This window comes from Panthera leo, chromosome B4 (assembly GCF_018350215.1).
Source record: "Panthera leo isolate Ple1 chromosome B4, P.leo_Ple1_pat1.1, whole genome shotgun sequence".
Lineage (NCBI taxonomy): Eukaryota > Metazoa > Chordata > Mammalia > Carnivora > Felidae > Panthera > Panthera leo.
The window spans coordinates 20,724,741-20,737,879 of NC_056685.1; the positions used below are offsets into that span (position 1 = coordinate 20,724,741).

Here is a 13,139-nt window from a genome sequence, read left to right on the forward strand (position 1 = left end):
TAGCAGGATTTGGCAGTGTTAGGTCATCCTTAAGACCACTGAAATTCATTAGACCGAGAAGGATGGAAATAATTTTCAGGATGAAAATGGCCATATTGATAAAGAGTTTAATTCTCAATCACGTTTTTCTTTCTCCCCTCAAAAAAAAAAAAAATTCTCCTTAGTAGAATAAAAAGGAAGAAAATCAGAGTGAATTCCCCCTTTAGGGGTTTTAAATGCTAGCAAAAAAAAAAAAAAAAAGCAGTCATTGCTACTGGCTAATGGTCTCACATTTTCCTCCCACACGTTAACCTGCAGAAAATTATTCCAAATAACTCCTTTCAGGAAGGGGGTGGGGTATATAGTAAAGGGCACCTGTGTTCTGCAAAGGACAGAATTAAGGCAGCATACTTACAGATCGCTTTCCTAGGTGTTACAGAGACCACTGGGAAGACAATACAATTGAAAGCTGCACACTAAGTGCTTCTCAAACTTTAAGGAGCAACCAAATCACCTGGGATCCTGTTAAAATGCAGGTTCTGACCCAGCAGGTGTGGGGTGGGGCATCTGAAGCAGATGGGGCTGCTCACAGCAGGTCTGTCGCCCGTGGGACAATCAAGGGTCCACCGAACGGTGGCTATGACGTGTTTTGTGTGTTCTTAGTGCATAAAGTCATTACACACTTACCTGCATGAACACCTTTCCCGTTATATTCTGTGCAACTCTGCTTTGATTAAAATGGGAGGCTTTACGGTGAGGATGAAGAATTGATTGCATCCACTGTATTCATTCATTAAAGGAATGTTTCATTATGATATGTACAAGGCAGCGTCTGAATCTCCCAAGGGCTGGAAATGATTCATCCAATGAGCAGTAACTCCTTAGCTCAGATGCTACCTCCTTGCAAATTCTTTGTCTTCCCCGTCAGTTTCAAATATATTGACAAGCATTTATTATAGACTCTGTATGAGCATACTGCCCACGTCCTAATCCTGGTCATAACACTTTACAAATTCTAATCTTAATTCAATTCTGCCTCAACTCAGTTTTTCAATAATCACGTGAGTGGTCCCAACCTACAGGGCCTACTTCCACTATGTGTAAGGATTTTTTTTTTAAGGCTCTTCAGTTTCAAATAATCAGTGAAGTTAGGAACAGATACTTGTCACAGTTAAGAATGTACCTTTTATAATCACTATGAATGTAAAAAGACAGGGAATCAAGTTCACCGAAAGACCTAGACAAGCAGAAAATCAGAAGAGAAAACACAATTCATACAAAATGCACGATCCTTGGAATGACTCAAGCACTTGGGAAAATCCAACTCATTAGTTCGTATTTTATTTTCACAACATTCCTCTGAGATAGGAAAGGTCAGGTGCATTTTCCCACTTGAAGATAACCAAACTGTGGAGTACAACGGAGTCAAGTAATAATGCCTAAGCCTCCTGCCGGAAGCTTCCTCTGAGGAAGCCAGAAAGGGCAATTTTTGAAAAGACTTTTGACATTACTTAACATCATCATCATCGACTTTCTGTGGTCTTTGAAACAAGGTAGGAGAGAGAGAGAGAGAGAGAGAGAGAGAGAGAGAGTGTGTGTGTGTGTGTGTGTGTGTGTGTGTGTGTAAAGGCAGTACTGTGTAATGGTAGGGAACCCAGTACACGTTCTGTCACTCCTCAACCCTTGGATGTCATTTAGCCTCTCTGAGCCTCAGTTTCTGTGTTTGTGAAATCATGGAGAATAAAGCAGGGGAGAGGGGGAGCTGAATGAGATGTCTACCTCAGACCTTTCATAACTCTAAGAACGTCTTTACTCGAAGGCACGACGTGCCGCTCCAGGAACCGGAGATTCACCTCGGAGGGTGAGTCCGTATGTTTCCCAACAGAAGTCCAGTCAGAAAAGTACGCCCACTCAGCAGGGGCATGATGATGGTTTAGGACATCTGGGCCATGATTCGACAGGGGGTGGCAATCGTTCTCAGGGGAGCATGAAACTAACGCTTCGCTGATTGCAGATGGGCTCAGGACAATTTCAGCAAGGCCGAGAAAAGGGGCTGAGGGGAGGTCAGGGCTGCGGGCGGACAGGACTCGCTGAGCGGCCTCAGTACAGTCTGCTACCTAGCGAAGCCGAATATTGAAATTCTTCGGTGCGCTCTGCTCTGTCCCAAAGGAAAAACGGACTGTAGCATCACACAGGACGCTTGGTGAGTTTGCGAGGTCAAGAGGAGGAAGGCCCGAGAGAAGCAGAGCTTGGGATGGCCTTCAGGAGCCCCCAGAGGGGCCCTCTGTGTGTAAGTAACTCTCTTAACCCAGAGGCACGACAGCTGGAAACAACCTTGGAGATTATTCCAAACCATCCCATTACAGGCAAGAAAACAGAAGCCCAGAGTGGAAATGACTTGCCTGCCTCAGTGCGTTAACACCTCGGTGGGATGAGGTACGTGGGGGGGACCCTGCAGGGGCAGTCGGCCACCATCCCTCCCGGGCTGGAGAGTCTGGGGCTCATCAACAATGCGACTGTTGACACAGATTCTGCCGTGGTGACAAATGCCTTCTAATCACAACTTAAGAGCATGGGCGAACTGGCCCAAAACCAAAAGTGTCTTCAGGTTTGCAGTTTCGCCAAGTAAAGGTAAATCCTCTCGGTAACAGCTTCGACGCGAATGCAGCCCGGAGTCCTCACTTCGCACTTTTATTGACATGTGTATTTATGTATCCTGACTCATCCTAGGGCTGTTCGTTCCTCGACTTGGGGGAGGAGGGGGAGGAGTAGGAGCCGTCTTCTCTCCAGGCAAGAGGGGAAAGTGATGGATGTTTGTGGAACAGGTTTCGGGACGGGGAAAGCATGTGTGGCTGAGTCCCGGGCTTGGAGTCAGACAATCCGATGGCACAGAGGGCGCTGGGAGATGCCTAAGCACTCAGTATTTCTGCCGGTCCCGTCCGTGCACTGGGGTGACAGCACCAATCCTGAGATTTCTTCACATTTCTGACCAGGTGGCGTAGTTCATTGTGCCTGTTTTAATTAGTCCACACGTTCTGGGAATTGCTGGGGGTTCTCATTCTCTTTTGGGGACTGGCTCCTATCTTTACAGACTGCCCCATCCTCTGTCTTTCCCTGCTTAAAGCAATAAGGGTTTTCTTGGCAAAGAATGCCAAGGCTGAAAGAAGTAATCCTTTCCTCCGGGAGTGCTAAACTCTGGCTCATTCTCTACAATGCTCAACTGGTGAGGAAAGAAAGAAACAGAAAAAGAAGTTAAGGCAAAATCTGCAAGCTAGGACAAGATCTGCACGGAAGAAAGAAGGTCTAGCTGATGGCACCATTTAAAAAAAAAAAATCTTTCTAAGGGCACCTGAGTGGCTCAGTCGGTTAAGCGTCCGACTCTTGGTTTCAGCTCACGTCATGATCTGACGATTTCGGGCTCTGTGCCGACAGCGCAGAGCCTGCTTGGGATTCTCTCTCTCTGCCCCTTCCTCACTCATGCCGTCTCTCTCTCTCTCTCAAAATAAGTACATAAACTAAAAAAAAAAAAAATTCTTTCTCATCTGGACCACCTGATTTAAAGACCAAGTCTGAGATGAAAGTCTGATCTAACCAAAGGCCTACAAAGCACCATTTATAGGGCTGGTTCAGAGACCTTCAAGGTAATTCCTATTTCCAAAATAAAAAATTTACTGTCAGGAATGTTCACCCTGACCTACCGGTCCATGTGTATGAGAAAGCTGCCTAGAGTGTGGAGCTCTACTCTCATCAGAGAACAGATTCCCTGTCAAGGACAAAGCGTAGAGAGTTATATATTCTGAAATAAGGTGTGCTTAAAAAATTCAAAATCTGGGATTCTGAACCTCTCAGTTCAAAAGTGTGAACACGCAAAACAAAGTGACCTGGGGACATCTGGGGTCAAAGTCACAACGCGGTCACAATATGAAGGCAATCCAGGGCACTGAGTGTGTGAAATGTCCATCCCATTACATATTCCCAAGTCTAGAAGCCATCGGAAGAGAACGCATTATCACCAACCTACTAAGTACACACTCATCAGAAGATTCTGAACGTCGAGACCATCTCTCTGTGTTTACTTTATTCATACGTCTATCTAGTTCCTTCATATTTCCTCAGGTTCACATTAACATAAGCAGAGGCCTGATGTGTCAAGTTCCAAACAGTGCTGATGAGGAAACTAGGAGACGGTATAACATGCAATTGGACACGGGAACTTTAGAAATCAAGACTACGAATTTGGACAAGTTATTTAAGCTCTTTGTGCCTCAGTGTCCACATCTGTAGAAAGGTAATAATGATGAGGATAATGATAATACCAGTCAAAAGTTTGCCTGGGGGTTAAATTAGATAATGTAGACTTTTTATAATAGTGCCTGGAATACAGTAGTACTCGGTAAACAGTAGCTATTATTATAAATAGTAAATTTCACCTTGGAAGCTACTTAGAGGTGCAGACTGATATTGACAGATGATTCTGCAGGTTAGGAAGTTAAGAATGAAGGATTTATAGAGGTGCCTGGGTGGCTCAGTCGGTTAGGCGTCTGACTTCAGCCCAGGTCAAGATCTCACGGTTCATGAGTTTGAGCCCCGCGTCGGACTCTGTGCTGACAGCTCGGGAGCCTGGAGCCTGCTTAGGATTCTGTGCCTCCCTCTCTCTCCCCCTTGCCCACTCACACTCTCTCTCTCTCAAAAATAAATAAACGTTAAAATAAAAAAAAATGAAGGACTCATAATAAGTTCTTCTAATTTGCTCTTGATTCCTCCTGTCCCCACCCTGGCCAAGCCTCTAGTTTGTACGCAGTGAAAATTGAGAGCCACACGCTCTCCATTCACCTTTGCAGGTTATTTCCTACAGCCCTCCATAACAACCACTTATATTTTTATAAAAGAACTTAAAACATTTTTATAAAGAACTTTCAAGTTGAAAATTCCCAACCCGCAAGGCCTTTCTCCTGTCCTTGGCCCCCGCTTACCTCCACCAAAGGGAAAAGGGGCGGGACAAGTCTCTAAAGAAATAGAAAGGTGGGGGGGAGGCAGCTGGGGGCAGTGGGTGCCTCCTTCTTGAGGAGGAGGAAGGGAGGAAAGTAGGCTGGCTGAAGATGCCCATAAATCTGCAGGAATAGCAGGGGTGGGGGGGGGAGGGGATGGACTCAGGGTAGCTCAATCTGTAGGCCTCCGTTGCCTCTGTTACCTCGAGGGAGAAACAAGAATAATGAAGGGTGAGCAGGTGCCGGCTGAAGACGAGGGCTTGAGGAGAGGAATGGAGGTTTGGAAAAGTAACCTTGGAACTGATCGTCCGGGAAGTCACCTGTGTAATTGGTTGGCTTCCCATGAAACCACAATCCCATTCAATGCGGGGCCTTAAAAGACTCACGTTAATATTCAAAATATGAATGAACAGACCTTGATACAGCGTCACTGCCCATAAGGACTCAGCATGTAGGACAGAAATAGAGCAAGTCAGAAGTTAAGGGCAACGAGCCCGCCCAACTCCCCTCCCCCGCCCCTCACTCCGTTACCCGATTATCTGCAAAGCAAGTTGGACTTCACGTCTCTAGGTTTCCTTCTCGCTCTCCTAATGGCTATTCACTAATAGTTACTGCTGCTAGCTTGTAGAGACGTAGGAATGGATAATGCTTTGCTATCAGTTTAGGGTGAAATCTAATCATAAATGTAAAACTAACTGCTGTGTTCATTGGCTACCCCTTTCTTCTATACATGGGTTAGCTTCATATTATAAACGATGTAACGTTTTAAATTCACTCGTTCTAAATGGAAATACCGTTATCGCAACGCCCGGCCCTCAAGAAAAAGGCAACTAAAATCAGTGGTGGAAGGAAAAAACAAAATCATATACTGAATATAAACGAATCTTAAACCGCGAACATTCTTCTGTCTTCATGGCATTACTGAGCTGTAACTCACATACCACACAATTCACCTACTGCAAGTTCAATGGTTTTTTTTTTTTTAGTATATTTACAGAGTTAACCATCCCTGCAATGAATTCTGGAACATTTTCATCACCTCAAAAAGAAACCTGGGCCCGTTAGCAGTCACTCCCATTCTGACCCGCTCTAGGAAACCACCAATCCACTGTCTTCTAGATTTGCCTGTTCCGGACATTTCATAGAAACGCTCCTACGGGACAGAGGCATGTGTGACAGAACCGAACTTTCTTCTTGCAAGTCCCTGACGTGACCGACGGTGCTGGCTGTAGCCCCTGGGCCGTCTCTGGGCGAGTGAAGGGACATTACGGGCACCCTGTCCTCGGTCCAGTGCAGGGGATACATGACAGCCAGCAGATGTTGCGTCGTGGGGTGCTTCTGGGCTTGCTGGGGAGTCGGGGGAGAAAATGGACTCTGACAAAAACTGAAATTCTGGGGCAAAGCTATTGGAGGTAGGGCGGGTAGCAATCTGACAATTGAGTCCAGTTTTGCTTGCCTATCTTGCCAGTTGGTAAGTGAACTTTTCTTCAGCACCTCCATTTTCCACAGCCACATATATTACGGATCGTACAACACCCTGTCCCCAAACCTCGAGAGCTGTGTTTGAAGCTCCAATATACCATGTCAGCCCTCGGCAGGGAATAAAGGAAGATCATGAGAGATACGGCTCCCTCTTCAGCGGCCTTCGTGCGCTTCTAAATGGAAATTTGTCGTCATTTCCCTTCAGAAAGGGATTAATGGTGTCATCCTTCCTCCCCACTCCTCTACAGTCTACACTGAAGAGGTTTGTTTCCTCAGTGGGAGGTCCGGGGTTGGGGGCGGGGGGTGCCCAGAAAAGTGGAGGAAATGTAAAGGTCAATTTGATTAGCTCATTCTTAGCGGCCATCTTCTAATGTCTCTCATGAAAATGTCATGATTTAGCAACCGTTACAGTCCCCTGTGCATTTTTTTTTTTTTTTAATACCCAAGCATTTTGAACACTTAATTCTCCTCGTCTTAGGCATTTTTGGTTTCTTCCCCCTCCCCCCCCACTCCCCATTTTGATATGGTTTGCATTTCTGTTAAAACTCATGGACGGAGAGTTGTTTTCTTCTTCTTCTTCTTTTTTTTAATCAACAGAGAGGCCGCTTAAAATCAAGCCTGTCATGCTCCAATGTATACAGGCCACCATCTCACAAAGAGAACACGTCAATATTGTATATAAGAGCCTCGGCGACTGTCGTCTACTCGAGATGACTTAATAACACATTCAGAGAGTTGACAGCTGGCAGGGCCTCAGCAAACATCGCATCCTTCTCCCTCATTTCACAGATGAGAAAACTGAGACTCACCGGGAGTAAGTGACTGGACGTAGCCACAGCCAACAGTCACTGAAGATCCAAAACTCAAACCAGCCCCCTTGCTCCCAGGAAACGCTCTTTTTTCCTAACCCACGCTACCCGTTTCGTGGACTTGAAACCTGGAAGCCGATCGCTCCCTGCGGACAACTCAGGATTATGATTACATGCCTCGAATCTCAAGGCGGGGAGCCAGGAGCAACCACCCAATGAGGCTGCTTTCTGGGTTTGCATTTGACAGATCTGAGAAAGCACAGATGGTCCTCTGACCTCGTCAGAGGGGGAAAGACCAACACGCTAACTTGAACATCATCATCAAGGATTTATTAAATGCCCACTGTGTTCGAAGTCGTGTGTTAAGCTCTTTGGGAGTTTCAAAGAAAGTCTGAGCTGTGATCCCAGGCGCAGAGGGGCTTTCATTAAAAAGGGGAGCAAGACACATTGCAATTTAACACTTATCGATAATGAAACGGCGGAGAAAAGAACACAAAAATGAATGGCGATGGCCAGCAGAGAAAGAAGCAGAGATGTGGGAACTCCACAGAGCGCCATGAGACCTCCTTCAAAAATCCCAGTCGGTTAAGCATCTGACTTTGGCTCAGGTCATGAGCTCACGCGTGGATCGTGAGTTCGAGCCCCACATCGGGCTCTGCGCTGACAGTGTGGAACCTGCCCGGATTCTCTCTCCCCACCTCTCTCTCTGCCCCTCTCCCCTACTTGCATACTCTCTTTCTCTCTCTCTCTCTGTTAAAAAAACAAAACAAAACCCTCGGGTTGGTAACTGACCGAGATCAAAATACCCCAGACCTGTGTCTAAGGATTGTAATAAGCAGACACAACATCTAACCCGGACAGGAGCTCCCTGACAAGATGACTGTCCGCTCCTGGTTGGAAATCACGGGTCATCACCCAAAGTGGGTTCAGGGTGAGGAACACAGGCAAACAGGAAGCCTGAGTTCTCAGGTGGGGATAGTAACTGGTTCAATTCATAAGAAAGAGCAGAGAAAGCACGAGAAAAAAAAAAAATCTGATGATGTTGGTGGGTTGTGAGGGAGTTTTCCCAAAAGTCTGTCAGGAGATTGTCCGATCCTTCGGTTTTCAGCCCCGGGAGGAGCTTCTGTCCCATACGCACTGTGGGGCCCACGGAGGCTCAGCCGCGAGGCCCGCGGGTGTGAGAAGCTGTGAACAAGCTGGCCCAAGAGACAACAGTCTCAATGGGAAAAGGAAGAGCTGATAGGGTTCAAGGAGCAAGTTCCAGGTGGTGACAGGGTAGGTAGGTTTGTCGAGAGACAAGCACCCACATGCCAATCCCTCCCAGGCCCGGGCCTCAGCTCCTGACCCTGACCCCGAGCACCCCCCAGGCTGCCCCACTGCATGACGACCTGCCCCTCCCCCGTGACTCGCACCCCTGCTCTCCCAGCCCCTCAGGCTCCGCCACCCCCAACTCCTGTCACGTGTGTCTCAAAACTGCTCTCTGCCTCACCCTGTCACTCCCAAGTGCCCTGGTTTATGCCTCTTCACTTTGCTCGGACATTGCACAGGCTCCGGGTTTTGTTACCTCCTCTTTCTGCATTCTGCGCGTGACCACCCTCACTCAGTCATCTTTAGACAATCCACACGTCCTCACATCACTCCCCTGTGCAAAATCCACACGGCTGCTCCGGGGCTGACGAATCTGGCTGAAGCCTGCGGTCCGGCTTCCCGTCCTTATCTCCGCAGTCCCGCCACCACCCAGGGGCCGAGCATTTCCTGGGCTCTCGGCCGCCATGCTCTGGCCCAGAAGGCTCGCTTACCTTGGTCTCCCCCCCCCCCCCACCCCAGCCCTCCCTCCCTTTCTGCCTCACATATTTCCTACGGGCCTGCCCAAGGCCTGGCCGCTGCTACGTTCTGGGCCTGCACCCTGGTGGGCACGTTGGACTCAGTCCCTGCCCTCAGTCTAAGTGACACTTGGGAAATCTACGTGATGACAGGCGCTGTCTTCTGCAGATATTTTGTTTTCCACAGCTCCGCACACCCTGAAGGTCCTTCTTCACACCGTAAAAACGTTATTTTGAAACCCGAAAGGGCAACATCAAAAGTTTCAGACGTGAGCTTTTAGAATCAGTTGTTTTAAAATTAGAATTCTCTGTTACAAATACAAAGGAGAAGGTGCATCAGATGCAAATAATGAGGGATTCTAATTCAGGAGACGCGGCAGGGGAAGAGAAAGCCCGGTGATTATCCTCCACAAAGAACAAGAGGGCCTCAGTTTCAATTACGTGCTGTGTCGGGGCTTAACTGCCTCATCCCCGTCCTGGGGAACGTTTTGGTCTCTGGCGGGCAGTCCTCTCCCGCAGCTCAGAAACTTTAAGCGAAGCCTCCCTTTCACTTCCCAGGCCTGTTGTGAAACATTCTGGTCCTCGGAGAGGCTGGAAAGAGGGACGCAGCTTTTCTTGGAGAATAGTAAAAAAGATGTCTGGGTTTCTGTAAATCTCATTAGCGTCAAATACAGAATCTGACGTGGAACAGTTTAAAAGCAAGCGAACAACAGACACAAACAATGGGGCGCCTGGGTGACTCAGCGGGTTAAGCATCCCACTTCGGCTCGGGTCATGATCTCGCAGTCCATGGGTTCGAGCCCCGTGTCGGGCTCTGTGCGGACAGCTCAGAGCCTGGAGCCTGCTTCGGATTCTGTGTCTCCCTCTCTCTCTGCCCCTCTGCTTGTGTTTGTTTTCTCTCTATCTCAAAAATAAATAAAGTTAAAAAAAAAAAAAGAACAGCAGTCTCTAGTTTTAAAAAACAAACAAAAAGGAATCCCCTTGCTCTGTCTTCCCTTCTGCATCGCCTATAATGTCTTGCACAGAGCCTGACAGGCAATAGATACAAATAAACACACACTGAGTGGTAAATATGTGTGAAATCATCCACCTAAAGGGGAGCAGAGCCTCAGGTGGCCTGGAACCTCAGGGCCAGTGACAGTGGAAGCCTCCATGGGGGCATCCGTCTTCAAAGATGCCTTATACCTTAAAAGCATGGTAATGGGGACTCACTTTGGCCCAACAATGAATGATCGGAAGAATATAATCCAACACTGAGCGCTTTACAAACCAACGAAGTAATTTGAAAACACACGTATAAACTGGAGAAAGTTCTGAACCTGGACACACACATACACACCTACACAGAGGTTTCTACATACACGTGTGTGTTAAGTGATACTGTTGTTAATGAAGAATATTCTAGAACTATTGCTTATGAGAAAAAAAAAGTTTCATTCTTAAAAGACATTCAAGAAACCAAAACCAGGGGAAAGATACAATTGTTGATAGCAGGATTGCTTTTCAATTCTTCTCAAGAAGTTTAAATTTGCTGCTAGAGGTCAATTAGGTAGCCTAATTACTACGTTCTAATGTGATGAAATTCAGCAATACTGACTTTTTACAGGTGCAGCAAAAAGGCATTCACACACACAAGGCAGGTGGACGCCATTCACCCATCTGACTTAACGCGAAGGTCCAAATACTAAATGAACCAGGCAGGGGGCTCCTGATCACTACGCGGATGCAAAGCCGCTTGTCCAACAGGCAAACACTTCAGAAAAACAAACACATCGAGGAAAAGCAAAGCAGTGTGGGGCCTGGTCCCCTCTAGCCATCCAGTGCCGTCAAAAGATGATCAGACCCCAGGTCACTGATCTCACTTTTCAAATCAGACCGAGAGAGAGTATTTAACTTGGTACTGCGGGTGTCAACTGATACGCGTTCCTTGTTCTGTCCACGAGAGACGCAATGTCTGGGCGGTGGTGCGTTGATGTGTCGGGCAGCTGGGACAATGGCCCGGCTAGTCCTGGCCTGTTCCCACCGCTGGGCATTCCGGGCCCTGCCCCGGTCCGTGGCACCTCCTCCTTCACCCCGGCAATGCCCGGAGGCCCTCAAGGTATGAACTCAGAGCCAGAGCTGGCACAACTTCCTCCTTTTTTCCAAACCGAGTAGCCAACAGAGCGGGTGGGGCCCCACATCCACAATCTCATCTTCAGGTTAAACTGCAGGGCCTGCCCCTCCCGAAACTTTTTTTAAGCGGTAGAGACTTTGGGAAAGCGACGTGGGACTGGAGGGGAAAACCAGGACGTAGCTCTGGTTCGCTTAAGTTCCTTTGAACACCCACCTTTTTTTCTCTTTTTAATAGAAATACAGTTGCCAAAGAGAAAGCAGCAATTTAAATGCCAAAAGTACCGGGCGTAGCTGAGGAAGGGAGTGGTGTTCAAATGATTAATTATACTCACACTGGCTCTCCTCTGTACTGATTTCTCCTGCTAAGAGCTTTAGAGATTTGCCAGTTAGTTCCACGAATCCTCCTCCACTTGCCTAATTTGCCTTTAAAGTTTGTCCTCAGCAATTTGCACTTTCTTAAACATCAAGTTTACATGGTTTTGTTTTGGGGGGCGGAGGGGAAGGGGAAGGAAAACTGGCTCATGTCTTGGTATTTTTGCAACAAAACTAGTCATTTTAGGACATTTTAAAAACGACTTTCATCTACAGTTAAGATTTCAGGCTGTAAAGGCTCCGTTTTTGATCTCACTGAGCAGCGCTGATTATGGGAAGAAACATAAGGACTTCATTTTGGTAACAAATGGAGGGGCCTAACAAGATCCTGGAGCAGAGGCCCTCAAAAGCCGGTTTCTGTGAAATGCCAGTGTAGTTGTTTTATTTTAAAAAAAAGGGGAGGGGGGGCGGCGCCTGGGTGGCTCAGTCAGAGTGTCTGACTTCGGCTCAGGTCACAATCTCACAGTTCTTGAGTTCGAGCCCCACGTCGGGCTCTGTGCTCACAGCTCAGAGCCTGGAGCCTGCTTCGGATTCTGTGTCCTCCTCTCTCTCTCTCTCTCTCTGCCCCTCCCTCTCTCATACTCTGTCTCTTTCTCTCTCAAAAATAAACATTAGAAAAAACAAAAAAGGAGACATGAGACTCGGGTAGAGGAGAGTTTCTTAGGACATCAGTTGTCAGCTACTCATTCCTTTAAACCATTCAGTTTATTTCCATATGGCCTTTTCAAATGTATTAGCAGTCCTTAAATAATGTAGAATCATTCCTTTTCATTTTATACAAACCTTTTTTACCGTTCCAAGGTTTATTCTTTACAAGTGACTTATTTTTTTCAGCAGTACATCCCCGGTCCAGGTTTGACTGAAGTTCTTTCTCTTATGCATGAGGCCCAAAGCTGAGCGTGCACCCCACCCTTCCCCCCACCCCCTCCACTTTCTCGGGCACACCCAAGCCTCTGCTCAGAACTCACCTCTGTGGAAATCCCAGCCCTGGCCCACAGAGGAGGGAATATCACTGGCAACCTGGCCAGCATTGCTTATTCAAAACGTGGGAGCTTGGAGGCTTCTTATGCCTGAGTGAGCATGTGAGAAATTCTGGGAAACTTTCAATAATGGGGCAGGGCAGGGCAGGGCGGGGAGGCCCACACATCTTTAAGAAAATGTACTAACTAAGCTCAATTTGCCTTCGACACCCTATTTTTTAAGGAAAACACAGGGTAAAGCCGTGTCAGTGTTCAAACTGTAAGGTCACTCGGGGGGCAATATGGCACTTAATGTAGGATACATTAGGATTCTGATTTGGAGCGAATGAAAGAAATGTTTACTGGATTTGGAGGGATTTAAAATAAGTCAGTGCTCACACAGCAAAATGAACAGACTGTCCTAAAAGACCAGAAACTAGCCCTTGCCTCTCTTAACTCAGATTTTCTGCTCTTAAAAAAAATCCTTGGCTTTGACGTATCTGACTGATTATATTAAGATCAAGTAACTGATGTCAGGTCCTTTCTTAGGAGAAATGACCACGGATCGGCACTTAGGACAGCACCATGATCTCGATTGTATTTTCTTTAAAAAAA

The 13,139-nt window shown here is 47.1% G+C and overlaps 1 protein-coding gene across 5 annotated transcripts in view; it reads right to left on the reverse strand.

Annotated features, from left to right (window-relative positions):
- Positions 1-13,139, reverse strand: part of PIP4K2A (phosphatidylinositol-5-phosphate 4-kinase type 2 alpha) — a 185,687-nt gene that overhangs the window by 54,054 nt on the left and 118,494 nt on the right. The window lies entirely within an intron of this gene.